Raw genomic sequence first — 27051 nt, forward strand, 5'->3', positions numbered from 1 at the left:
GTTAGTCTGGACAGTAGCCAGCATGAAAGTCAGAGGGACAGAGTGAAGAAAGGCAGTGTTTTGGGTATTCTTTACTTTTCTCATTGCCCATTTCACACTATACCTTCCCTCTGCCCTCTACTCTACTTGTAAGTCTCTTTGCTGTGTGCTTGAAGCCTCTGTCAGTTTGCTACGTGGTAAGATACAGCTCGCAGGGGATTCGCCGTGGGATGGAAGGAGAACTGGGTTTGAGATACCAAGGCCCGAGTTTTACCACTAAGTTTCTCCTACAACTTTAGGCAATTTACCTCTCTGTGCTCCAGCTTTTCCAAATGTATAAAATGGGTTCAAGGTTGCTGTCCTGTGAGGACTGAATGAGGTGATCACACAGTTTTGAAGTGATCTTCTGATGTTACTTTATGAACACTTTTACATATTATTTTCCCAGTTAAAAATGTAAATTTTCTGCTTGAATTTCATCAGCAGGCACTATACACTGAGCCCCTTCTCTAGACTATGCTAGGTCACCTCATATACCACATTTAATTAATTTCCACAATAACAGAGAGGTAAATATTCTCTTTATTTAACTGATGAAGGAAGTTGCCCGTAGAGGTCGAGGTGGGTTTCCAAGATCACTACAACAGTGGTAGAGGCGTAGTGAGCCTCAAGCCCAGGGTGGCCTGATAACAAATCCCTGCTCTTCCCATGACACCATATTGATCCTCATGAATGACTATTACTTACTTAGAAAGTGTATATGATACTATAAAAAGTACCTAGCGTATTGCAGACCTTCATACATGTTTTATATTATTTATTTATTTATTTTAAAATTTTATTAAAAAAATTTTTTTAAACATCTTTATTGGAGTATAATTGCTTTACAATGGTGTGTTAGTTTATGCTGTATAACAAAGTGAATCAGCTATACATATACATATATCCCCATATCCCCTCCCCCTTGCGTCTCCCTTCCACCCTCCCTATCCCACCCCTCTAGGTGGTCACACAGCACCGAGCTGATCTCCCTGTGCTATCAATAATGGAGGACATCGATTTTGCTCCCGATGCCCTGGGTTCTCCATTGGCACCAACATAGTACCTTGCAAATGGTAGGCAGGAGGGAGGAGAAAAGGAAAAAGTGGTGGTGGTGGGGGAAACACAGGGGAGAAATGAGGTGGATAAATGAAGGAAGATAATGGTAGAAAGAATGAAAAAAGGCAAAGGCAGGAGGGAGAAGGATTCCTCAGGAATAATTTCTGTTCCACCCTAGGAAAGATTGCGCAAATATTTTCTGTTTTTAGGCTTTGGTGCACTGTTTTTGTTTTTGTTTTTATCACAGTGAAGAGAGCGATTTAAAGATCTCCGCTCACCAGATGATCTTTCTGTCCTTTCACCTATTAATTTTATTCACTTCCAATTACTTAGAGCGGTGTGGACCAAAGAGGCTCTTATTGCCTTCAAGGAATGTTCCTTGTGTCAGTCTGAAATGAGTTATGTAAGCGAAATATTCAGGTGTATCTTGAGTGTTAAAACTCCTGTGAGCTCAGTCGGGTCTCATCATGGAGTTTTTAGCAAGAAGGCATGTAAGTTCCTGACTGTGGAAGGACTCATATTTTTGGGTGTTCCTGGCTGGACTCCTGTCCTGCCGAGACTGGGACTCTGCCCCTGCCATCTTAGCCATAGTGGACGGAGTAAGGACAGGAGGTCTTGTGTTTTCTTTTGTGTGGCAGGTACTGGTCTTCTCTTACAATCCTCAAAATGCCTAGTACAGTGCAGGGCGTGTCCTCAGTAAATACTTGTTGGATTGGATGGAGTTGAAGAAGCAGGAAATCACCCATTGCCCGCTTGCTCTATTCACTCGTTTTGACCCCAGTTCTTACAGCATCTTATTGAGTCATGGGGACAAGCCACTCTCTTTGGCTGAGGCTTCTTGAAATGGACTTTAGTTAGGTTTAGTGCCAATGGCCATTAGGAATCCCACAATATAAACACGTATCTCCTCTGTACTTGGCAGCTTATTTAGTGAGATCGACTGTGGCTTCTGTGGAGGAGTGAAAGCAGCCGTGGAAATCAGGGTGACGAGAGTGGGGCAGCATATACCAACCCTGGGGATGGAGCTTGGCATGAGGAATTTTGGTGTGCAGAATACCTGGCCCAGACATCAGGAAGCCTGCACTGTAATCTCAGACCTGCACCTATAAACTATGTGACTTCTTGGTATGTGATCTGATCTCCTTGGGCCACAGATTCCTCGTATGTAAAGTGGATGTTGGTTAAGTGTCTGCTGTGGGTCAGGCACTATGCTAGGTACACATGGATCACTCAACCTGCAGGGTAATTACAATTGTTCATTCATTCATTCATTCAACAAATATTTATGAAGTGCTTTCTGTATACCAAGCACTATTCCGGTTGCTAGGGATACAACAATGAACAAAATGGACAAAAATAAAAAATCCTAGCCTTTGTGGTAGTGGAGGTAGACAACATGTAAGATAAATTGGAGTGATGCACGTTGTGTTTAATAGTAGTGAGTGCTAAGCAGAAAGATAAAGCAGGGAAGAGAGAGAGGAAATTTCAGGGGCTTTCTTTCAGTTCTCCTGCCCCTTCCTTCCTTCCTCCCTCCCTCCCTCCCTCCCTCCCTCCCTCCCTCCGTCCCTCCCTCCCTCCCTCCCTTCCTTCCTTCCTCCCTCCCTCCCTCCCTCCCTCCCTCCCTCCGTCCCTCCGTCCCTCCCTCCCTCCCTCCCTCCCTTCCTTCCTTTCTTCCTCCCTCCCTTCCTTCCTCTCTCTCTTCTCTCTTTCTTTCTCTCTCTCATCCGTCACAACTGGGAAAATTCACTGAGAATGTGATGTGGGCAGGAAGTCCTGAGGAGAGTGATGGGACAAGCCATGCCACTGCCTGTAGGAAGGGCATTATTGGCAGAGGGACAAGTGAGGACAATGGTACTGAGAGAAGAATAACAATGTCAGGACCTTATACTACACAATGAAAGGCCTTATTTAAGGAAATATGCATTATCACAGTAAAAGAAAAAATCATATTTAAAAAAATGTTACATGTAAGAATAACTTTAGATGTACAGAAAAGTTGCCAAGAGGGTACAGAGAGTTGCCTTATCTTCCTCACTCAGTTTTCCTCATTGTTTTTTTTTGTTTGTTTTTTTCTTTTTGCGGTACACGGGCCTCTCACTGTTGTGGCCTCTCCTGTTGTGGAGCACAGGCTCCGGACGCGCAGGCTTAGTGGCCATGGCTCACGGGCCCAGCCGCTCCGCGGCATGTGGAATCTTCCCGGACCGGGGCACGAATCCGCGTCCCCTGCATCAGCAGGCAGACTCTCAACCACTGCACCACCAGGGAAGCCCCTCCTCATTGTTGATGTCTTGCATTACCATCGTATGTTTCGCAAAACTAAGAAACCAACTTTATTCTGATTCTACCAGTTTTTTTCCACTAATATCATATTTCCGTTCCAGGATCTAATCCAGAATATGACATTACATTTAGGAGAGACAGTATTTTAAACTCAGGTAGTCTACAAATTAAATTCTATTTCCTTGTACCACGTGGCATTTGGAAGCCAGTTGGAAAACTGTAGTTGGACCATTGAGTCTTCCTTAGGTGGAATCAAACGTGGTAGAAAGAACACCTGGCAGGTGTCTTGCAGCCCTGGGTTTTCATTTCAGCTCTGCCACTGTGTGTCTTTGGACAACTCTCTCTCTCTCTGCATCTGAGACAGGTATCTCCTGTATAACATTTAGACATTTAGGTTAGAGTTCTAAGATCCCTCCAACCTTTTAAATTCTCCTCTGGAGTTACTCATGGTATCAGTGTTTTCACATACAGAAACATCAAAAGTTATGTGTCTTATTTTCCTAATTCCAAGCAGGTTTCATAGCCGTGAAACCAGACAGGGTTGTAGAGAGCTTCAGAGCTGCCCCTGCCTCTGACCAAACTCTACCCCATCCTCCATCCAGTTCATTTCCCATCCTCCATTCCCTGTTCCACTAAGTAGGTGTTAATGGCTGTGACGATTAATAAAAAAGGAGCTATTTTCAGTGTTTTATTTGTGTTTCTCATAGTGCTTTTATGAGGTAAGTACTGTGTTTTCCCTGGTTTACCCATTAAGGTAGACAGAATAATGGCCCCCTAAAGATATTTTTACTGTAATTTTCAGAACCTGTGAATAGGTTACCTCACATGGCAGAAGAGATTTTGCAGATGTGATAAAAGTGAGGATCAAGAGATGGGAAGATTATCCTGGATTATCCAAAATATTCTTCTAAGAGGGTGGCAAAAGGTCAGAGAGGAGAAGAGATGCTATGCTGCTGGTTTTGAAGAGGGAGAGGGGCCCTGAGCCAAGGAATGTGGGAGGCCTTGGAAGCTGGAAAAGATAGGGAAACACATTTTCTACTGGTGCCTCCAGCGGGAATGCGGCCTCCAGATGGTACGATAACAAATTTGTGTTTTTTTTAAAGCCAAGTTTGTGATAATTTGTTACTTTGGCAATAAGAAACTAACATATCCATGGAGGTTAAAAATTGTGTCCAGAATTGTATAGCTGGTAGGTGGTGCAATTCAGATTTGAACCTGGGCAGTTTATACCCAGAGCTTACATTTACAGTCACTAGGCCATACTGCCTTGTTGAGGTTCAAAGCGTTGTCCCTGTAGGTTTCTTGGGACATCTGAGGAGCTGCAAGGAAAATACAATGCTCATTACGGAGGAAGACTGTCCAATATCATTACCGCCGTGAATGCAACAATCCACAGTGCTGATTCACTCACTATTTCTCCATCCTGCCATACTCCCCACCCATCCTGACTGCCTCACACCTGAGTCCAGCAACTTCATGCTCAGACCTGACCTGTTTGACTCTTAAGCAAGGACACTAATACTGACACTGACAAAAATAACCTCATGTCATTGTATAGCGACTTATACCATTCAAGATTGCTTAGGGAGACACGCTCGTGTTTAATTTTGAATCCAGTACCTTGAGAGTGAGGTAAAGAGGATGTCGTTGACCCCAGCTGTGGGGTATCTGTCCCTCTGGGTCTTCACCTTGTCTTTCGTCTGCCTTTGTATTCTGCCCGTTCTTATGTGCCTGTCTCTATGTCACTGAGTCTACGTCTCTCTCTCCATACCAATCTTTTTCTTGCTTTTGCAGAAGCCAAAGCAAAGCTGTAATATTTATAGTCATTTGATGTACAAATAGAATTTATGTGTTTTTGATGTAAACATCAGAGCAGTAGAAGGTGTTACATGTTTCTTAAAACTCTAAATAAACAAGCACAACTAAGTTGCTTTTTTTTAATGTGACATTCAACAGTTTTTCCTCATATAATGTGTTAATAATCCTGGTATAAAAAGTACCCAGAAGGAGAAAAAGATGGGTGGGAACAGAATAATTTAGGGGCAGAGGCTTGGTTTCAGTGTACTAACTTGTAACACTGACTGAGAAAGTCTCTTGGAGTTACTGATAAAAGTGCAGATTATGGCTTCTAATTCATCTTTTCTTCTACTTGTTATCCATGTGAGAAGGTGGTACAAGACAAATCCTGTGAGAGTGGGGAAAAGCACAGACTTTTCTATGTGCTCTACATTTGAGCTCAAATTGCTGCAAAGAATTCCCGGAGGGAATTCTAGAGTGACTGCAAGTTACAAATAAATACTCCCAACTTTGCTTTCCACAAGCTCAGCGTTTTCAGCATAAGAGATGCTCTGAACAAGCAAATGTGCTTTGAACTTAGCTCTAAAATATGTCCTGATACGTGGGAGCTATTTTTAAGACAACGGCAAGGACCTGACAGACTGATATTTGCTGGAACACAAATTGCCTCCCATCTCTTCTGACCTTGCCCCACAATGAGGCCCATCAAGTTATTATTGTCCCCCGGGAAATATACTTTGCATTGTTCTGGGCATTACTGTTCCTCCTAAAGATGTGGCCATTTTTAAGCTGGGTAATGGGGAAGAGAAAGTGTGTGGCAAAACAAAAGAGTGGGAAAATAGAAAGGGCGCTGAGTAGCAATGAAAAAAAAGCTGCAAAATGAAAGAAGAGCAAAAGAACAAGAGAACTGGAACTAGAGTGATAATCACACACACACACACACACACACACATATCTATCAACCTATCATCTATCAGTCTATCAATTATCTATCTATTGATTATCTATCTGTGGATCTCTCCATAGATCTATTATGTTGGTGGCAATAAGAAGAATGGCATATTTGAACTAAAGCAGATCAAGATAGGAACACAATTTTTTGTGTTTCTTTTGTCAAAGAGGGTGAATGTGCCAAGAAAGTCTAACTGGGATGGGGGATGGAGGTTTGTCTCCTCTTCTTCTTTACTCTCAGCAACCCCTCTAGCCACTTCATGTCCTCGTATCAGACACTGAAAAGTGAAACTATGGACCAGAAGTCGGGGAACCCAGGGTATAGCTAGGTATTGTACCTCCCTCAAAGGTAAATAGGAAAGAAAGATTCTTCAACCTCAGTATCACTGTGAGACCCAAGAATCCAACCAGCACACTGAGAAGCCATCCAACTAGATGTTCAGATATAAGTCAACAGAATCCACATATGACCCCTTAGCGAGGGACCTTGGCAACAGGTCGCAAGGAGGGAGAAGGATGAGGAAACTTGAAATTAGGACATAAAGGACAGATGAAGGAATCAGAGATACTTAGGCTGGAATCGGAAAGACTCCTGGGGGATGGGCTATATAAATATGTGAAAATGTGAAAGGTTGTCATTTCAAATTCAAAGAATTAGATTTCTTCCGTTCTATCCTAGACTGATGGTTCTGACACTTTCCAACAGGACTCATCTAGTGGACAATGTATACATCATAAATATGGGTGACTCCTAGCTGGATACTGCTTAGATAAGAAAGGTTTTAGGTGTTGCGTAATCTTAGCCCTACTTGTAACCCCACCCCATTTCTCTCCCAACTGGAATGCCACTTCAGAAAGGTGGAGGACACAGGGCTTCCCTGGTGGCGCAGTGATTAAGAATCCACCTGCCAATGCAGGGGACACGGGTTTGAGCCCTGATCCGGGAAGATCCCGCATGCCGCAGAGCAACTAACCCCGTGTGCCACAACTACTGAGCCCACGTGCCGCAACTACTGAAGCCTGAGCACCTAGAGCCCGTGCTCCGCAACAAGAGAAGCCACCGCAATGAGAAGCCCGCACATGGCAAGGAAGAGTAGCCCCTGCTCGCCGCAACTAGAGAAAGCCCGCGCGCAGCAACGAAGACCCAACACAGCCAAAAATAAACAAACAAACAAATTAATTAATTAAAATAAAAAAGAAAGGTGGAGGACACAAGTGGGACTGATGGAGGGACCCAGAGGGCAGTAGATTACATTTCTACAGAAAAATAGACTTCCTGTTGATGAAAGTCCTTATAATGGGTTGAACTGCTTCATAGGGAGTGAGTTCCCTGTGAGTCAAGCTGCCTTCCTGTGAGAGAGCTCCTCTGTCAAGCAGAGATCTGATGATTTCGTGGCAGGAATAGGGGCTCTGCTTATATCTCCAAGTTTCCAGCATTTTATAATTCTTCTGGTCAAAAGACACCAAATATTTTCAAATAAATTCCTTGACCCAGTAAGTGTTCAAGAAAAATAGCAGATTGGGCGATAACTACCTTTAATATATTATAGTGATGTGTGGTGACAGAGCAGCTCCGTTTCAGGCTAGACGCAGATAAGAGTGGGCACAGAGACCGTCAGGTTCATGCTGCACATGTGGCTCAAGAAATCAGCTGAATAGGAGATACACTCAGAAATACTGTCCTGATAATGGAGAAGAAGGATAGCATAATTTTCAATTAAAAAAAAACTCACAGGTAAACTTTGTAATGAAAAAAATTATGCATTTTGCCCAAGAGGAAATTAGTTTTATATAAAGGCAGGCAGTGTGCTGAGCACTTTACACATGCACCAATTTTTTAAGTTCTTACAGACTACTTTGTGAGATGGGTTACTCACTAAGGAAGGATCAAAGCCAGGATTCAAACCTCAGTTGGTAGGATGCTGAAGAATATATTCCCTTTGTCCATTCCCTGTGGTATGCCTACTACCCTTCACACTTTTGTTGATCATAGCTTGTGGCACATTGTACTGCAATTTTATAGTAATGTCATTGATTTTTAAAATTTATTTTAAAATAAATATAGTTGATTTACAATGTTGAGTTAATTTCTGCTGTACAGAAAAGTGATTCAGTTATATATATATATGTATATATATATTCTTTTTCATATTCTTTTCCCTTATGGTTTATCATAGGATATTGAATATAGTTCCCTGTGCTATACAGTAGGACCTTGTTTATCCATTCTGTATATAATAGTTTGCATCTGCTAACCCCAAACTCCCAATCCTTCCCTGTCCCCCACCCTCCCCTTTGGCAACCACAAGTCTGTTCTCTATATCTGTGGGTCTGTTTCTGTTACATAGATAAGTTCATTTGTGTGGTATTTTAGATTCCACATATGAATGATATCATATGGTGTTTGTCTTTCTCTTTCTGACTTACTTCACTTAGTATGATAATCTCGTGTTGCTGTAAATGGTATTATTTCGTTCTTTTTTATGGCTGAGTAATATTCCATTGTGTGTGTGTGTGTGTGTGTGTGTGTGTGTGTGTGTATATATATATATACACACCACCTCTTCTTTATCCATTCATCTTTTCATTGTGTGTGTGTTTTGTTTTGTTTTTTTTTGCGGTACACGGGCCTCTCACTGTTGTGGCCTCTCCTGTTGCGGAGCACAGGCTCCGGACGCGCAGGCTCAGCAGCCATGGCTCACGGGCCCAGCCTCTCCGCAGCATGTGGGATCTTCCCAGACTGGGGCACGAATCCATGTCCCCTGCATTGGCAGGCAGACCCTCAACCACTACACCACCTGGGAAGCCCAGGGAAGCCCCTATCCATTCATCTTTTGATGGACATTTAGGTTGCTTCCATGTCTTGGCTATTGTGAATAGTGCTGCAGTGAATGTAGGGGTGCATGTACCTTTTCAAATTAGAGTTTTCTCTGGATATATGCCCAGGAGTGGGATTGCAGGATTATATGGCAACTGTACTTTTAGTTTTTTGAGGACCCTCCATTATTGTCATTGATTTCTTTACCCATCTCCTCCTTACTTGAGGACAAACATTCTCAAATCACCAATACCTCTCACTGGTCCCAGCATACAGCTGAGGTTCCATAAATGTGTTTTGACTGAATGGGGAAAAAAGAGGCAGTTGCACTAGAACCAAATTTAGAAGGCAGAAATGAAAGAGATTTCTGGGAAACCAGAAAAAATATTTTAATGCCAATGACATTTTTTATCATCAAATGATATAAAGATAGCTCTTAGGCTCACTGTGTGCTCTCCAATAGATTGGCCACTAGCCACATGTGGCTATTTAAATTTACATTAATTCTAATTAAATAAAATGGAAAATCTACTTCCTTAGTCACACTATTCACATTTCAAGTGATAAGCAGCCACAGGTGGCCAGTGGCAATTTTATTGAATAATGTAGATACAGAACATTTTCATAGCACAGGAAGTTCTATAGGACAGCACTGAAAGAGAACAAAAAAGTAGTGAAATATTTCAGAAGAAATAAGGAGACATTTTAAAAGAAAAAACACATTTTACACGTGCTAAAATACAGCATGAGAAAAAGAATAGGGATGAGCAAGGCATACACAGGAAATAGTCCTTGCAGAGAAAAAAACCAGAACAAAACAAAATGAATCTGTTTACTTCAGAAGAACCAGACTAGTGTGAGATGCCCCAATTCGAACAGTTTATTAAACCCTACTTAGCCTAAAATCCATCTATCCTACACCTTGTGTGTGCTCCTGACCTCCAGAGCCCTCCTATATAATCACTCCGTCACTGATCCTTCAACTCCTGAGCCCTTTTTACATCATCATACTTCCTAGCTAAGCCTCCATGCATCCACCCTTCACATCTTCATACCTGAGGTTGTGCAGCCACATGTGGGCAGAGAAAAGCCCACCATCACTGGTTGCACATTAAATTCATGACAACTAAACTTCTGTCCTTAAGTTAACCTACAACAGTAACAAACAATCATACAAACATTTCTGTTGGTCATTCATTCTCCTTCTCCTAGGTGACATTGTAAACCTACCCACTCTCCAACACCTCTTCCCTCACCCTCTAACACAGCTGGTGGCCTGACTTCCTGTTCTGCTGGGACAATGCAGACAGTCGGAAGAGAACTCCTGCAGCCTCCCACCATTGCATCTGCTTAACTGCACCTGTGTCCACGTCCTGTTAGGGGGTGTGTGTGTGTGTGTGAGCTGCTCTCTGAGGCCAGCTCTCTACCCGAGCACTGGATCTGTTTACGTTTTGCTACTCAAGTTGATCACTCCAGTAATTGTCCTGTTTCTCCTCTGCACGATCAATTTCTCCCTTCTCTTGGATTATTATCATCAACATATAAGCATTCTGCAATTTCTTCCATCTTAAAAAATCCTCTCTTCATCCTTTATCAGCTTTCCTTCATAGACAGTATCCTTGAAAATATTGCTTCTCTCTCTCCTTCCACTCCTCTCACTGTCTCATAATACCAAATTCATCAGGGCTTCCCTTCTGCTACTCCCCTCAAAAATACCTTGTCAATGATACCAATAACCTCCGTAGCTTAATTTAATGACAGTTCTTAACCGTTGTCACATTTAATCTGTCAGCAACATTTGGTTCAGTGGATCAATTCCTTCCTTCTTGAAACACCTCATTTCCCCCATTTTACTTCCAGGACACCCCTTTCTCCTGTTTTTTTACATCACTGATCACTCTTTTTCAGTCTCAGTTGTTGATTTCTCCTTTTCTCTCAGACCTCATTCTCATGTCTTTTATTACCATCTAGAGGCTGTGACTCCCAATACCGACCTCCATCCTGTAACTCTCCCCAGTCCTCCAGTCTTCTGCTGCCTTCTGTCCTCCACTCTGACTTCTAATAATCATGCACCTCAAATGTACTCTCGCTGCATCTTCGCTCTTTTCAGTTAATGGCAACTCCTCAAAAAGCTGGTGTTATCTGTCTTGCAGACAACCTGTCTGCAAATCCTATTGGCTTTACCCTCAACGTATTCTCATAGTCTGAAAACTTTTCACCACATCCATTCTTCCTACCCAGGTTTCAGCCAGTATCATCTCTCACACACATCATTACAAGCTCTGTCTAACAGCTCTCCCTGCTTCCTTCCACACTTTGTCTCTGTGAACAATTCACCTGGCAGCTGGAATAGTACTGTTGAAACAAGGTCAGATCATGGCTCATGAAAGTTCTCTACGCATTACACTCCAATAGGTTTCATCTCACACTGTATAAGCCAAAACCCTTACAGTGACCTACAAGACCCTACAGCATCTTCACCCTTCTCTAACTCCCAATACCCCCATTATCTTATCATCCTCTACTTTATACTTTGTACACTTCAGAAAAACTGACACCTTTGTTCCTTAAACTTGCCAGGCATACTCTCAACCTAGGGCACTTGTACTTTTTCTTGCCTCTGCCTGGAACACTTATCCCCCAGATATTCACATGCCTCGGTCTTTCATTTCAGATATTTATTAAAATGTTGCTTAGTAGGGAATTCTGAGAGAGAAGAGATCGAGTACAATTTGTTCCCAAGTAACAATGGGGAGTACATTAGGGACGTGTATAGCTGTCGAACAGCTGGATCTATAGAAGGAGAAAGCCATCCAGAGACAGGATTTCCATTTAATACTCATCATGTAGATTTTTAAAATAAAGGATATCTTAATTGGATGATGAATCATAATGAGCCTTAGATCATTTACATTATATTATAGTATAATATATATACTATATAATATTATATACCATATCATACCATATAAATGGATGACCATTACCACTCAGCTGTCCCCTACGCATAGCACACATACACACACACACAAACAAGGAAGGTGATCAACTCTATTAAAGAGTAGAGAAACTCATTACAAAAAGAAGCACTATCCTTTGTAAATAATTTTATAAAACTACTAGAATCAGAAGTAACCAAATTTTTACTCTTTGGTTAAATACTCTGAATTGATCAGCTCATACAGATTTTAAGGTGCTTATTTAGATAAATATGCTAACAGTCTGGAACAAAATCAACAAAACATGGTGTGAACCAGTAGACATTAGGTACTTTGTCTCTAGGGAAGAAAATAGATGGTAAAATGGGAGACAAAATAGTATCTGTCATTCTGTAATAATGACCAAAAGTAATTCCTCAAAATCTCAATGAATTTGTTGTGGCATGAAGAAAAAGATAAATAACTTCCTATTAGAACACGAAAGATTTAGAAATATATGAAAAATAATTGGAAGAGGGAGATCTCTCCACCGCATTCAATCTGTCCAACTGGTGACACGTGCTAAATTAGATCTATAGCATGAATTTTCAGGGAAAACACTAAAACCACAGTGAATGATAAATATCTCCTGATATTTGAGTTTAATGAAGAAGAAGTACAAAAACTAACATTTGTTGAGAGGACACAATGTACCAGGCATTATGACAGGCTTTTAAAGTGTGATCATCCTTAAAACTGTGGTGGATACTGTTATCTCCTCTTACTGATGAAGAAACTGAAGTTTTGTGGTCAAGCTGAGGTTAATATCATGAACTGCCACATACAAAGCCTGTGATTCTTCTCTCTACCATCCCAGAGAATATAAAAATGAACTGAAAACATAAAACTGAAAACAGTAAAATTCAAAGAACAAATAAATGAATTTGTAGGTTAGGAATTAAGGAGATCTGAGAAAATAAATAGATAAATGAACAATCAGGCCAAGGCCAAATAAAATCATGATTTGTAGGCATTTTAGAGTGTGGGAGAAGAAAAGAAGGCACTAACAGGCTTACATAATAAAAAGAGGATCTGGAAAGATGATCCTGAAAGAATAATTGTGGCTAACAGAGGAGTTCTTTATAGGTCAGTTTGGGGAACAAGAAAAGTGCAGGAAAAGGAGCAAGGACATGGTCAAAAGTTATCAAAGAGAGAAGCAGAAAATAATCCAAAAGCAGGCTTCTCTGCTCAGGAAACCAAGAGCATGAACAATCCCTTGAAAAGGAAAGTTGTTCTTGGGTTTGCTGACCTAGTTACTGAGTTCTAAGAGAGTTCTGAGAACTGCTGGGAAAATTGTGTTTATCCTAGACCACTCTCCAGGGGAGAAAGTTGACTCACACATGGAAGGAATGCAAGGAATAATTCTGTTTTTTTTTTTCTTTTTTGCGGTACGCGGGCCTCTCACTGTTGTGGCCTCTCCTGTTGCGGAGCACAGGCTCCAGACGCGCAGGCTCAGTGGCCATGGCTCACGGGCCCAGCTGCTCCACGGCACGTGAGATCTTCCCGGACTGGGGCACGAACCCGTGTACCCTGCATCAGCAGGCGGACTCTCAACCACTGTGCCACCAGGGAAGCCCGCAAGGAATAATTCTTGACTGACTGACCGATAGGGTCAACAATGATGAGAAAGATGGTGAGCAGTAACTGATAGTAACTAAAGAAGTATTTGTTTCAGGAGTAGCCTGCAAAACCAGCATTATTGAAAGAAAGTGGTTGGAAATAGATGGTCCTTTGCTGGGAAATCTCCACTTCTCCAAGGGATGGAAGCATCAGAGAATGATTATTACATTTGATTATGTAGTAGAGAAAAGGAAATCATGACTAATGCCAAGAGATGGTGGAGGATAAACTGATGGAAGAAGTGTAACATTTTATTCCAAGTAGACCCCAAACCCCATGCTTAATGCATTGATAGGGAAGGAAATGAAAGTCTCAGGGCCTTTTGGGGATGAGAACAGCACTGTCTGTAAGAAGCCTCAGACAATATGGAACTATATATAGGAAGGTGAAAACAACTGTCAATCCACTACTGTGTGTTATTTCATTCACTTGCATTATTTTATTTCTTATTTATCATTAATTTGTGGGTGTTATGCACATAAGATTGATGGAAGATTCAGGTTTTGCTCAAAATTGCAGTACTCATAGGCTCATAATACTCATAATAGCTGAACGTCTGATTCCAAGCCTGACCAGTTGGCTGACTGTGGTCCCAGCTCCTTCCACTGGCCCAGATTTCCTTCACAGATGACAGGTTTAAAGATGAAGACAGGAAAAAGGGAAAGAAAAGTTGAAGAATATAAGAGATGCATGATAACCTAATAACAGATAGCTGGTGGTTGTGATTGAAAGCATCACTAAAATTCTTCAGGATAGTGACCACTGAGAGGGGTGGGATAGGGAGGATGGGAGGGAGGGAGACACGAGGAAAGAGATATGGGAACATATGTATATGTATAACTGATTCACTTTGTTATAAAGCAGAAACTGACACACCATTGTAAAGCAATTATACTCCAATAAAGATGTAAAAAAAAAATTCTTCAGGATATAGATGAACTGGGATAAAATGGAAATTCCTTATCAACAATGTACCAGTTATACTTGTATGATGTTCTTAGGGAGAGAGACGGCAGTTCCAGGATGGCAGTGCCAGGATGACCAAAGTCCTGACAGTAAAGAAATGGCACCTCGGACTTCCCTGGTGGCGCAGTGGTTGAGAGTCCGCTTGCCGATGCAAGGGACACGGGTTCGTGCCCCGGTCTGGGAAGATCCCACATGCCGCGGAGCGGCTGGGCCCGTGAGCCATGGCCACTGAGCCTGCGTGTCCGGAGCCTGTGCTCCGCAACAGGAGAGGCCACAACAGTGAGAGGCCCGCGTACCGTAAAAAAAAAAAAAAAAAGAAAAAAGGAAATGGCACCTCAGTGAGTGTAATTGAAGAGAGTTTTAATGAATGGACTATTTACAGAGGTGTGAGAGTGGTTAAAGTATAATGAAACTCCCAGGGAGCAATAGTGCAAGTCCCCCAATTTTTAAGGGATGGATGTATTGAAGAATGACTATTACACTTGTTTATGTTACTACCCCTGATCCTGGAGAGGGAGGGGAAGGAATGGTATTACTGGAATTTGTTCTCACTGGAATTCGGTAAGGGCTATAGCATTAGGAGAAGAGTTGCTGGAAAGAAGCTATAGTCTTAGGAGAAATGTAGCTGCTGTCAAAACCATAGCCTTGCATGAAGGAACCTGGAAATGGGGTGTGTCAATACCCCTGTTTCTCTCTATTCCAACCCTGTGATCTCCTGGCAGGAGGACAAGAGAGCTTGGGTAAACAGTCCATAGAGATTTCCCTCTCGGGGCACAGAGTAGGATGGAGAGGGTGGAGATAAGATCTAGGCTGGAAAACCAGAACATCTAGCATATGGGGCTTTACATTATGCATAAGCTAATTAGCACATCTCCTCTTCCCAAGCCACCCCAAAATAAAACTACCCTAAACAAAAACGCAGCACCTACTCTGCAAATGCAGACTCAAGATCTGTCTTTTGGCACACATTTCCAACAAAATTATTGCCTCTAAGCCATCCTATATAGAAATTCTGAAGCCACCAGTGGACAGGGGAAAAGTACTTTTCCCAGATAAGGATGAGTAAAGGGAAGACAATGCACGTGGTTTTTTGTCTCAGGACAAAGTTATGGGTATGACATGGTAAAGGGGGTATAGAAATTAAGAGAAAGAGCAAGCAGATGGATATTATAGAAGCAAATTGTATGGTGTTTTATTAAGTGGAAAGAGACAAAGAAAGAACCAAGAATCACAATCTGGGGATATAGTCTCTGAGGCTGGAAAAATGTGGTATTTATATTCTTTCTCCCTGGTTTCTTCAGGAGCTTTCAACACTGAAGAGAAAATGTCAAGAGAAAATGTCCGGGAAGAGTGATGGACATTAACTCATTTACACCTCACAACAACCTAGTGAGAGAAGTTTCCTCCTCCTCACTTTATAAATGGGGGAGTTAAGTAGTCTGTCCAAGAACACATACCTGGTAATAGGTAAAGCTAGAAAGCAACCTCCTTTCTGACAGTTCTCTTGGCCAACAGTCCTTCCTGCAGAGAACAGGAGGTCTTGGCTCAGTATATGGATTGGAAGCAGACTGGGGGTGGTCAGTATCACACACCTGAGGAGCTAGTTGGACACCTCAGCTTTCCACAAGTTATTCTTCTTGACTGCAGGTTGAAAGAGCTTAGGACACCTGAGCTGTTGCTGTTGGATGATGAAGGGTTTTCTTTGGCAAGCTGTCCTAAAGACCCATGACATGCCCTTTGGCAAGCTGTCCTAAAGACCCATGACATGCCCTTAGACATGTCTCCATTCTTAGAGGAACAAGCATGATGGCACTGTATGAATTTTCTCGGGCTGCTGTAACAAAGTACCACAAATAGGCTGGCTTAAACAACAGAAATTTATCATCTCATAGTTCTGGAGGCTAAAAGTGCTGGATCAAGGTATCGGCAGTGTTGGTTCTTTCTCAAGGCTGTGAGGGAAAATCTCTTCCGTGCCTTCCCCTAGCTTTTCGTGGTTTGCTGACAATCTTTGGCGTTCCTTGACTTGCGGAAGCATCACCTGATCTCTGCCTTTTATCTTCACGTGGCATTCTCCCTGTGTGCCTGTCTCTGTGTCCACATTTCTGCTTTTTATAAGGACAGGGTCATATGGGATTAAGGTTCACCTTAATCACCTCATCATAACTATCTATGTCAGCAATGACCCTAATTCCAAATAGGGTTACATTCTGAATGCGTGTGTTTAGGATTTCAACATATGCATTTTTGAGGAATACAATTCAACTTGTAACAGCAACCTATAAATTTGTCAATGGGTTCTAAGAAGAATTGGTTCATAGGGCTTGAACATCTAAGAAAGAAGATATAAATAAAAGGGAAACAATGGACATTTAGAGTATTGCTCGTAAGAACTATGATAGCCTGATTCTGTTCAAATATAGTTGGCTTTGGTGCCTAAAAGTCCATTATATGAATATGTATAATGTGCAAATACATTTTATAATAACCTTTGAGGATCAAATGAGGTACCATATGTGATGGCACTTTGCAAGCTGTGTGCATTTCAAATTGAGGCATGAATTTTATTGTCATCACTATGTCTTTATTTATATTCATAGCTTCTTTTTATTGTTACATTGGACATTTCTAACTTATATGGTCCATTTCTTTTCACTTCATTACATCCTGGATTAGTAGCATATATGTCTATTTTCTCTTAGGAAACCGAGCCCCTCCACTTTTTTTCCTTGATTATTCTAAAATATCTTTCCCAACTCTCATTTAAATGCAAAATCAAGTCTTGACACTGGGTTGTTCAAGTAGCCAACTCCAACTAAACAGCTCACTAACAGAAGGAACTTAAATTGTCAGCACAGTGAGCACATTGACTACAAACCAGTTCGCATACTGATAAATTAGAAATTGAGACAATGTGTGGATGCTCTGGTCAGATTTGGCTGGTAGCCCCGGTGACCTTTGGCTCCTTTCTTTGGCTGCTAGTATGAATTGTCCTCTCCAATTGTAACTGGCTCTCAGGCTAACACGTATTCAATATCCTTCTGTTTCATTCATTTTTTTTTTTTGGCAGAAAATAAAAATACATGTGTTCTGAGTTTCTGTGTCTAACTCAGAACTCAAATATTAAAGCGCTCCTTTGATTTGTGTGAAGATGAATACTATATCTGACATAGGCATCATCACCCCTGCTTTTTTTGACCCTTACCTTCCCCTCTTCATTATTCTCAAATGTGGTCACTCTGCCCTGGAGGCTAATGATCGACAAGTTATTTCATCCAACCGAAATGTATTGAGCCCCCATCATCTATCTTGTACCGTGCTGGGAGCTATAGAGAAGATGAGGCTACTCGGTACGTTTAAAAAGTGTTGAATTTAAAGTTATTGTTTTGATCAATGACCACGCACACAGGTTTCCAACATGCAGTGCTTTGCAAGTTTGAGGAGGCCCGGGCGTGGCGTGTGCGGTGCTGGGCTGAGTGGGAGCCTCTTTCCTGTGAGGGAGTGGACTCGGCCGCTCAGCACCCACAGTTCAGTGGCTTGATCATTTTCATTTTGCCACAGTCTTGACTCTCATCAATTTTCAATTTCCTGAATCTTATAGGGGGAAATAATGTACTGTAACGGCAGTCACTGAAAGTCTTAAAGCATTTCTCTCAGAAATGCCAAACCCCATCTCTCCATGTAAAATATAATAATGGTTTATAATCTAGATTAGGAGTTTAGAAATAAGTGCCTTGACATTTTCAGCCCCTAAGAGAATCCTTTTTTTTTCTCTCTCTCCTAAACTTTCTAGAGAATCCATGGTTTATAACTAACCAAACATCCAATTATTTATCAAGCAGTTATGCAGGAGCTCCCATACTTGGAAAGTGACTTAACAAAATATAAGACCTGGCTGTTATTTTCAAGGAGTTTATAGTCTAGCTGGGGAAATGAAACAGGTTTCTTTTCATGGCACCAACATAAGTCAAGAAGGCAGAGGATGATAAACAACGAATGAATAGTTCTCCTTGTGCCTTATTCATTACCAGGAGTCTTTAGAGCCAGCCTCTACATCGAATCACCACCACACACACACCTTCTCTCCTAGAGCTTTAGAACTAGGCACCTCTAAGTGGGTCACCTGACAGAGTGAACTTATCAGTTGAGAACCAGGGTGACAAGGACAGAGGCAGCAGTTGCAATTTGAAATGTGAATTTGTTTTCTAAAAGCCTTTCATTAACAAAATTTTGTGCAATGAAAGGGCAATGACAGAACTCACCTACCTCCTCCTTCCCTTGTGGTTCAGATAACATTTAAGAGCTTTGAATTTCTTACAAACTTGAAGTTGCTCAAACTGGGCAAGGGAGGAGATTAAAATCACTTTCTATGATGATAGAAAGTAACGTTACCATGGAGGCCTCAATCCTCCTGCCAGCAGAAGGAAATGTATTTTCTCCATTTAAAAGGATTTCTGGCCCCCACCCCTTCCCAGGCATTTGGTTGTGATGGAGTTTGGTTTGACTGACTACTTTTAGTTCTTCTGCTTCGCGCAAGAGACAGTGATGAATTGTATATTAAAGATGTGATTAATGGTTACTTTCTATTCAGTGTAATTATCAGGTGATACTTTCAATGAAAAATGCTAGAAAATGAAATTTTTCACTCCAGATAACTATCCACCTTGTCTGGAAAGAAAAATGGTCTCTATTTTCAACGTATTTCTGTAGAGCATGGCCACGGGGGAGAGAGAAAGAGAGAGAGAGAGAGAGAGGGAGACAGCACACTGGTTTTGTGAGCTTTGTAGAATAAAATGGGTTTGGATCAGCGTCTGTCTCCAAAGAAATTCTTAGGAAATCTCTGGATAAGAAAACTTTAAATTTTACCTTAATCCTGGATGATTTTACCAGCTCCTATTAGCCTTTTCAATCGTTTCTGGCATTGAATCCATTTTAGAGATTACTTTAGATTAGTATCCCTAAAGCAGGGCATTAAGCGTACACATCTCCTTCCGGAAACCTCCAACGACTTAGCATTACCATAAGAGGAATAACAAGATCATCAGCATGACACTTAACACCCTTTGGCAAAGGACAAGCATGCTGTTGAACCTGATGTTTCAATTCCAAACCTCTGCTCTTTCAAGACTTATCACCTCCTGGTCATCTCAACTGGCCATGTTCCTAAGGGGCCAAGCTTCGCCTTGCCCTTTTTCCCATCTAACTGTAAGGAAAAATGTACACAACTCTAATATGAACCAAAAGATTATTAGACTTCTTCAGTAGAGAAACTATGTATTGTTTAGAGCACTCCCTCTGAATTATCTGATTCTCTAGGGTTTGTGTATTTCATTGTCTTGAAGCTATTATACAACTTTGTAGAGTCAGAAGCTAACTTGTAAAAAACGGACAGTAATTCGAATAATTCTTTTCTATATAAATGAAGATAAACTCTGCCAGCTAGAGGTTCAATTGATTTTCCTTGTGCATTGTTGGAAGAAACCTGTTTTGCCTCTATTAAGCAAATTTATTTCAGCATTCCTGACGGTCATGCGTGTTTGGTCTTTGGAGTCTCCTTTGAACTTATTATAATGTTTGTTTCTAGCACCCTTACCAGCTGATGAGTTAACTAAAATTTTTGACCTGTTTGTTTTATATTTTTGTATATGATTTACTTTTTATGAAATCTATCCTTTAATATAATCTACCAATTTTTTTTTTTTTTTTCGTTACGCGGACCTGTCACTGCTGTGGCCTCTCCCCGTTGCGGAGCACAGGCTCCGGACGCGCAGGCTCAGCGGCCATGGCTCACGGGCCCAGTCGCTCCGCGGCATGTGGGATCCTCCTGGACCGGGGCACGAACCCGTGTCCTCTGCATCGGCAGGTGGACTCTCAACCACAGCGCCACCAGGGAAGCCCTCTACCAATTTTTTAATAGACTATTTTTAGGTCAGTTTTAGGTTTACACTAAAATTGAATAGGAATTACAGAGGGTTCCCATATGCCCCGCACACCCCTACACTCTCTCCTCCACTATCAACATCTAGTGCCTGAGTGGTACATTATTTTTTTTCAATGGATGGACCTACACTGATATATAATAATCACCCCAAGTCTACAGTTTACATTAGGCTTCACTCTTGGTTTTATACATTCTGTAGATTTTGATAAATGTGTAATGATATGAATTCACTGTTATAGTACCATGTCCTGTTATATGTGTATGTGTGTGTTTTAACCACAACTAAAAAAATTAAAATAAAAAGAATAGATTCGCTGCCTTGAAAGTCCTCTGTGCTCCATTTATTCATCCCTTCCTTCCCCCAACCACTGTCAACTCCCAATCTTTTACTCTCTCCATAGTTTTTCCTTTTCCAGAATGTCATATAATTGGAATCATACAGTGTACGGCCTTTTCTTTTCTTTTTAAAATTAATTAATTTATTTATTCACCTATTTATTTATTTGGTTGCATTGGGTCTTTGTTGCTGCACACAGGCTTTCTCTAGTTGTGGCGAGTGGGGGCTACTCCTTGTTGCAGTGCGTGGGCTTCTCGTTGCGGTGGCTTCTCTTGTTGTGGAGCACGGGCTCTAGGCACGCGGGCTTCAGTAGTTGTGGCTCGCGGGCTCAGTAGTTGTGGCACGCATGCTCAGTAGTTGTGGCTCGTGAGCTCTAGAGCGCAAGCTCAGTAGTTGTGGCACACGGGCTTAGTTGCTCCGCGGCATGTGGGATCTTCCCGGACCAGGGTTCGAACCTATGACCCCTGCATTGGCAGGCGGATTCTTAACCACTGCGCCACCAGGGAAGTCCATGTACAGCCTTTTCATATTAGCTTGTCTCACTTTTTAATATACATTTAAGCTTCTTCCACATATTTTCATAGCTTGATAACTCATTTCCTTTTAGAATAATAATGCATTATATGGATATACCACAGTTTATTTATTCATTCACCTACTGAAAGTCATCTTGCTTGCTTCCAAGTTTTGGCATTCTGAATAAAGCTCCTCTAAATATCCAAGTGCAGGTTTTGTGTGTACATTTTTTTCGATTCATCTGATAGATACCAAGAGCACAATTGTAGGATCATGTGGTAAGTGTTTGTTTACCTTAGTAAAAAACTGCCAAACTGTCTTCCAAAGTGACTGCACCATTCTGTGTTCTCACCCGCGATGAATGAGGGTTCCTGTCAGAACTGGTATTGTCAGTATTCTAGATTGTACCATTCTAATAGATGTGTAGTGGTATCTCACTGTTTTAATTTGCAGTTCCTTGATGAGATATGATGTGGAGCATCTTCTCATATGTTTATTTGCCATCTGTATATCTTCTTTGATGAGATGTCTGTTTAGATCTTTTGCCCATTTTTAAATCAGGTTTTCATTATTGTTGAGTTTTGATATACCCAATTTTTAATGTTTAACTCAGAGTTTTCAATCTCAGCTGTATATTAGAATCATGTCTAGAACTTTCAAACAATAAAGGTCTGACTCATCTGCCTCCTTGCTCTAGATCAATGAGCCTCAAAATCTGTAAGCAATGGAATCACTGGAGGACCTGTTATAACCCAGATTGCTGGGTTCCATCTCTAGAATTTCTGATTTACTAAGTTGGGGTGGGCCTGAAAATCTGCATTTTTGACAAGTTCCCAGGTGATGGTACCGCACTTGGAGAACCACTGCTCTAGGTCAAGTAAATTAGTTCTTCTGAGGGTGCGGGCCAGGTATAGGCATTTTTGAAACTCTCTGTAGGTGATTCTTTTGTGTAGGCAGTGTTGAGATCCACTACAATATTGATCTCACAGGATCTTCTCTGTTTAGTGTAGGTTAAGTACATTTCTTCAGCCTCTTCTTTCTCTATATGACTGTACCTTAACATCTCATTTTATGTCTTATAAATTGTTTACAATTACTTGTTTAAGGGCATGTATTTACATTCATAATTTGAAATGGTGTTTTCTAGGTTAGTTTTCAAAAAGATGTTTATTTCTTGCTGTATTCTATGCTTTATATTTTTGTTCTTAGACCACTACCAGATGGACGGTGATGCCTGGGTTACAACCTTGTGATCTTTAATATTATTCTTCCAAAAGCTTAAGAAGGTGAAACTCAACAATTTCTACTCAATTTTACTGTTATCCTTTTCAACAGAACTTTTTGTTAAAACATTGGGATACAAACAAAATTCAACAAAGGATCATAGGTTTACCTGCAGGGTTTAGAGTCTATTTATTAAAAACAGATTTTAAAATGAATTTAGGTATGCCTAACTTAAAATGTAGATGAGTCTGCCTTTTTCTAAAATTTAAGATCAACCTCTTGCAGAAAACTCTGGGGATGTTTAAATGAACCTTTGACTTCTTAAATTGGACTTCCCTGAGGTAGCGGTTGACAGCGTTAAAGGTGGGTTTATTACACCATAACTCTTCGAGTCCTTGCGCTGGAGGAGGAAATTATCTGCTCTTTTAAATAAATCCAAAACAACAGACCTGCAAAGCTGAATAAAGTCTATTTTCTCTTGTATAAGATATAACATATTTCAAAAGATGATGAGATGTTGAGTAACCTCTAGATAGCATTTGGTTCCCTTCTCATTGATGTTCAACCCTTATGAATCACTGTTTAATATAATTCACCTTCTCCTTCCAGGCTTTTCTTTTATCTCACTATCAAAATGTTTTAAAAGTAAATATTATTCGGAAATGCACAGATATATAAAAGTGCTGGCGGGTTAAGACTTTAAGATTATTTGTCTGGTAAAGGGAGAATAAGGGCAAATACCAAACAAAAAGAAAGAAGGCAATCATGAAGGATTCAAATGAATATTCCTGATTTCTTTATTTTGAAAAGCATCAAGTTACCACCTCAGCACTCCCAGCTAGTCTTCTGAGTGTACATTTGCCTCTTTTGAATGTTACTTTGATTTTGCTTTGACACAAAATCTGAAAAGGAAACATAGTCTGTGTGAATATGTGTGTATGTGTGTGTGTATTTTTTTTTTTTTTTTCTTTTCTGGTTAGCAGAAAGAATTCACAGGTAATGGTAAACCTTGGGGTAAAATTCTTCTTTGCCTACAGTTGACAATCTCAAGTCACGTGATACTTTTTTTTTTTTAATTGGAAGGTCACTTTTGAATATCTACAATAGGTAGCCAGTGACTTGAGTAGAGAGACTGCATTGGAACTTGTTGTCGCTTGACAATAAGGCTCTGTCCCTAGATGTGAAGAGCAGTTTGCTTTTGTGAATGAAAAATGGGGACTCAATAAGAATGCTGAAAGAACCCTGGCCCCAGCGCAAAACTTGAAGGTTTACAGGCTATGGGAGTTTCTGGACCTCAATGTGACTCATGCTAAAAGCCCCTCAGGACCGAGCATTTGGACTGTGGAGAAAAATCCTTAGCCTTAGAGTGCGAACAACAGAACTTGTATTGGTTTTCTATTGTTGTGTAACAGATACCACACAGTTATCTGCTTGAATCAATGTGTATCCAAGAACTCACAGTCTGGTACTGATAGCTGGGTTCTCTGTTCAGGTTATAACAAAACTAAAATCAGGAGCTGGCTTCTCTGGAGGCTCTGGAGAGGAGGCTGCATCCATTCAGTGTTTGACAGAATCCAGTTTCTTGGGGCTGTAGGACTGAGTTCCCCAGTTCCCTACTGGCTGTCAGTGGGGGCTGCTCTCAGCTTCTGGAGGGTCCCTGAATTCTATACCCTGTGTCTTTCTACCTTCATCTCCCTCCTCTTGAATCTCTCATTCTTCTAATCTTTTTGACTTACTTATCTCTGACCACTAGACTCAAACTTACAGGGCTCATGAGATTAGACCAGCTCTACCTGGCTCTCTTTCAATCTTAAAGTCAATTGTCTGGGGACCTTAATTACATCTGCAAAGTCCCTTCACAGCAATACCTAGATTAGTGTTAGTTGAATAACTGGGGGGTAGGCATAGGTACATCAGGGGCCAGGCATTTGGGGAACCATTTAGAATTCTGCCTACCACTGAGATATAAGCTCAAACTCAAGTGAGAAGCAACCCTCTCAAGCTGGCAGGTATTCAGATCAACAAAGCATCACTGCAGAGTGGACATTCATGACAGATAGAAAACTATACCATTTCAACAGCAACATGGTGTACCAGTTAGAGACAAAGGCAGTGATTACCAACAGAACTGGGTTTTCTCTTGGCTTTGTGTTCCTTTAAGTTCTGAACACTTTGGGACAGAGTGTGCCTTTAACATTTGAGGGAAGTTCAAAGTTGGTAGGACCTCAAATGGTAATAGTGGGTTTCCTACCAAAAGGACACATAGAAACTTGAAAATGATGTAACTCTGTCATGAAAAGACATGCAGGAGGTCATAGCATTTAAACACTGTTTTATTGACTTGCTATAAAATCTTACCCCGTATCCACTCTTGATATTTGTTATATAATCTATAGGAGACAACCTAGTATACTGATTAAGAACATAGTGGGGCTTGAAATCTCTTCACTTCTTACTCACTGCATAATTTGGGCAAATCAATCATAAGTCTTATTTTTCTTTTATATAAATTGGGAAACATAATTGAACTGACCATTTAAAGTAGTTATGAATAGTAAATGAAGTACACCATGTACAGGGCTTATAACAGACTTCAGTTAAGTTCAGTATAATTTGTCTAGTTACTAAGCCACATAGGTCTTTGACCATTTTTTGAACTGATTTTCTGTCATAGAGAATACAGCCAGAGTGGATTCATTTATTTACTACCCATTTGTTCATTCAGTTATCCAATCCATATTTATCAAGTTGCAAACTAAGTAATAGACATACCAATTTAAATTTGAAATAAATCCCCAGTCCTTGAGGAGTTTACAGTCTAGAGATTCTAAAGGGAATCTTTTGTGCTCTCACCCAACTCCATTCCCACTCAGATTTAAAGAAAAACTTAGAACAAAATGCAGGTTTAAAATAGAGCAATAAAGCAATTTGCTCGCTCCTCCAAAACACTGTAAGTTCTTGGAATTTAGGGACATTATTTTACACATTTGTGATGGCACCAGAATTTTGCATGGTGGGGAAGCACATACTTAGTGACTTGATTTAAACTAAAAATATTAGAAACAGGTGTTGTCTTTAGGAAAATAAACAATAGTATTTGCCAGTACTAGTTTCTAATGATTAAGTATCATTTTAAATAAGAAACATATTGATTAATTACATCAAGATTATGGGCCTAAAACACAAGTCAGAATGAATCAACATTTACTGCAATCTGTGCTTTAATGTAATGTCTCTAAACAAGGTCCCAGGTGTTTTAGAAGATGTGCTATTTTAGCACAAATAATATACTGCTGACTTTCCCCCCTATTCCTTCTAAAACAATGTAGTTCTACTTTGGTCCCATTTACAGAACAAATAAGAAGCCCTAGATTTGGTGAGCCAGTAAATAAGACCCTTTTTTTTTTTTTAAGAGAAGGCTGATAATCTATGCTAACAAAATAATTGGAGTGGACGGCAGATATTACCCACAGAGATGTTGCTCACAAAATCATTAGTGGAAAATTGTAACTTCCCTATATGACTAGCAAAAGACAAATGGTTAAGTATAATATAGGATAGTCACAAAATGGCATATTAGGTATCCTTTGCAAATGTTTATGAAAATGTTTTATTGATACAGTGAAAGTCTTATGACATAATTTTAAGTGAAAATAAAAGCAGAATACAAAATGTATGCAACATTTTCAATGATCATGATCATATTTTAAAACTTTTTTCTAGGTGAAGAGTCTACTAGTTATTTTATTTCAGCCAAACATCACTTTGGAAGAATAAGTGGCATAGTGGTTGGTTGTGGTGTTGTACAGTTTGAAGGATATAGTCTCCATAACCATCTGGCTGAGAGCAGAAACTGACCAGTTAGGGATTTTTGTTGTTTATTGTTGGCTCACACACAGCATCCAACCCATCTCTTTCTATTGTGTTTTCCTATTCCGTGGAAGTGGGAAATCTAAAATTCACATTTCCCATTCTCCTTTGAAGCTATGACTCTGGATGTGAACTGTACATCTATGGCGTTTGGAAGTAAGGCAGAGGTCATTCCCCTGCTTCTTTTGGCTGTTCACAAAAACTGGAGATGTAAAATTTTATAGTAGCCCTTACTAGTGAACATTCCGTAAATTTTGTGGGTTTTCAGGGCGGTGGCAGTTTCTTGATCCAGGCATCGCTATAAGTCTAATCCAAGTGGTGGCTTGTAGCAGAGGAAAACCCCTCAGGTAGGTCAGTTCTACGAAGTTCTGGATCATTCCTGAAGGCCCAGCTTATAGGATGATGCTTCCCTGTGCCTCAAGCATAATATAAGTGCCTGAAGCTCTTTGTTGACTCCCTTTCTACTAAGAGCGATTTCTGTTTTCTGTCCTAAGCCAAATGGGGACAAACACAGTTACAATGTGAATTCCACAATTAAAGGGAACGATTTTAAGTAACATTACAGGTTATGTTTTGGCATGCATATGTTTTCAGCTCTTTTCCCCTAAGAAAGTATTAACGTTACGTGTATGTAATATATAAACCTATGGGTGTGGGGGAATGGGTGGAGAATGTGCTT

The sequence above is a fragment of the Delphinapterus leucas genome, chromosome 8, assembly GCF_059928025.1.
Source record: "Delphinapterus leucas isolate spDelLeu-1000000601 "Yukka" chromosome 8, BTC_Dleu_Yukka2, whole genome shotgun sequence".
Taxonomy (NCBI): domain Eukaryota; kingdom Metazoa; phylum Chordata; class Mammalia; order Artiodactyla; family Monodontidae; genus Delphinapterus; species Delphinapterus leucas.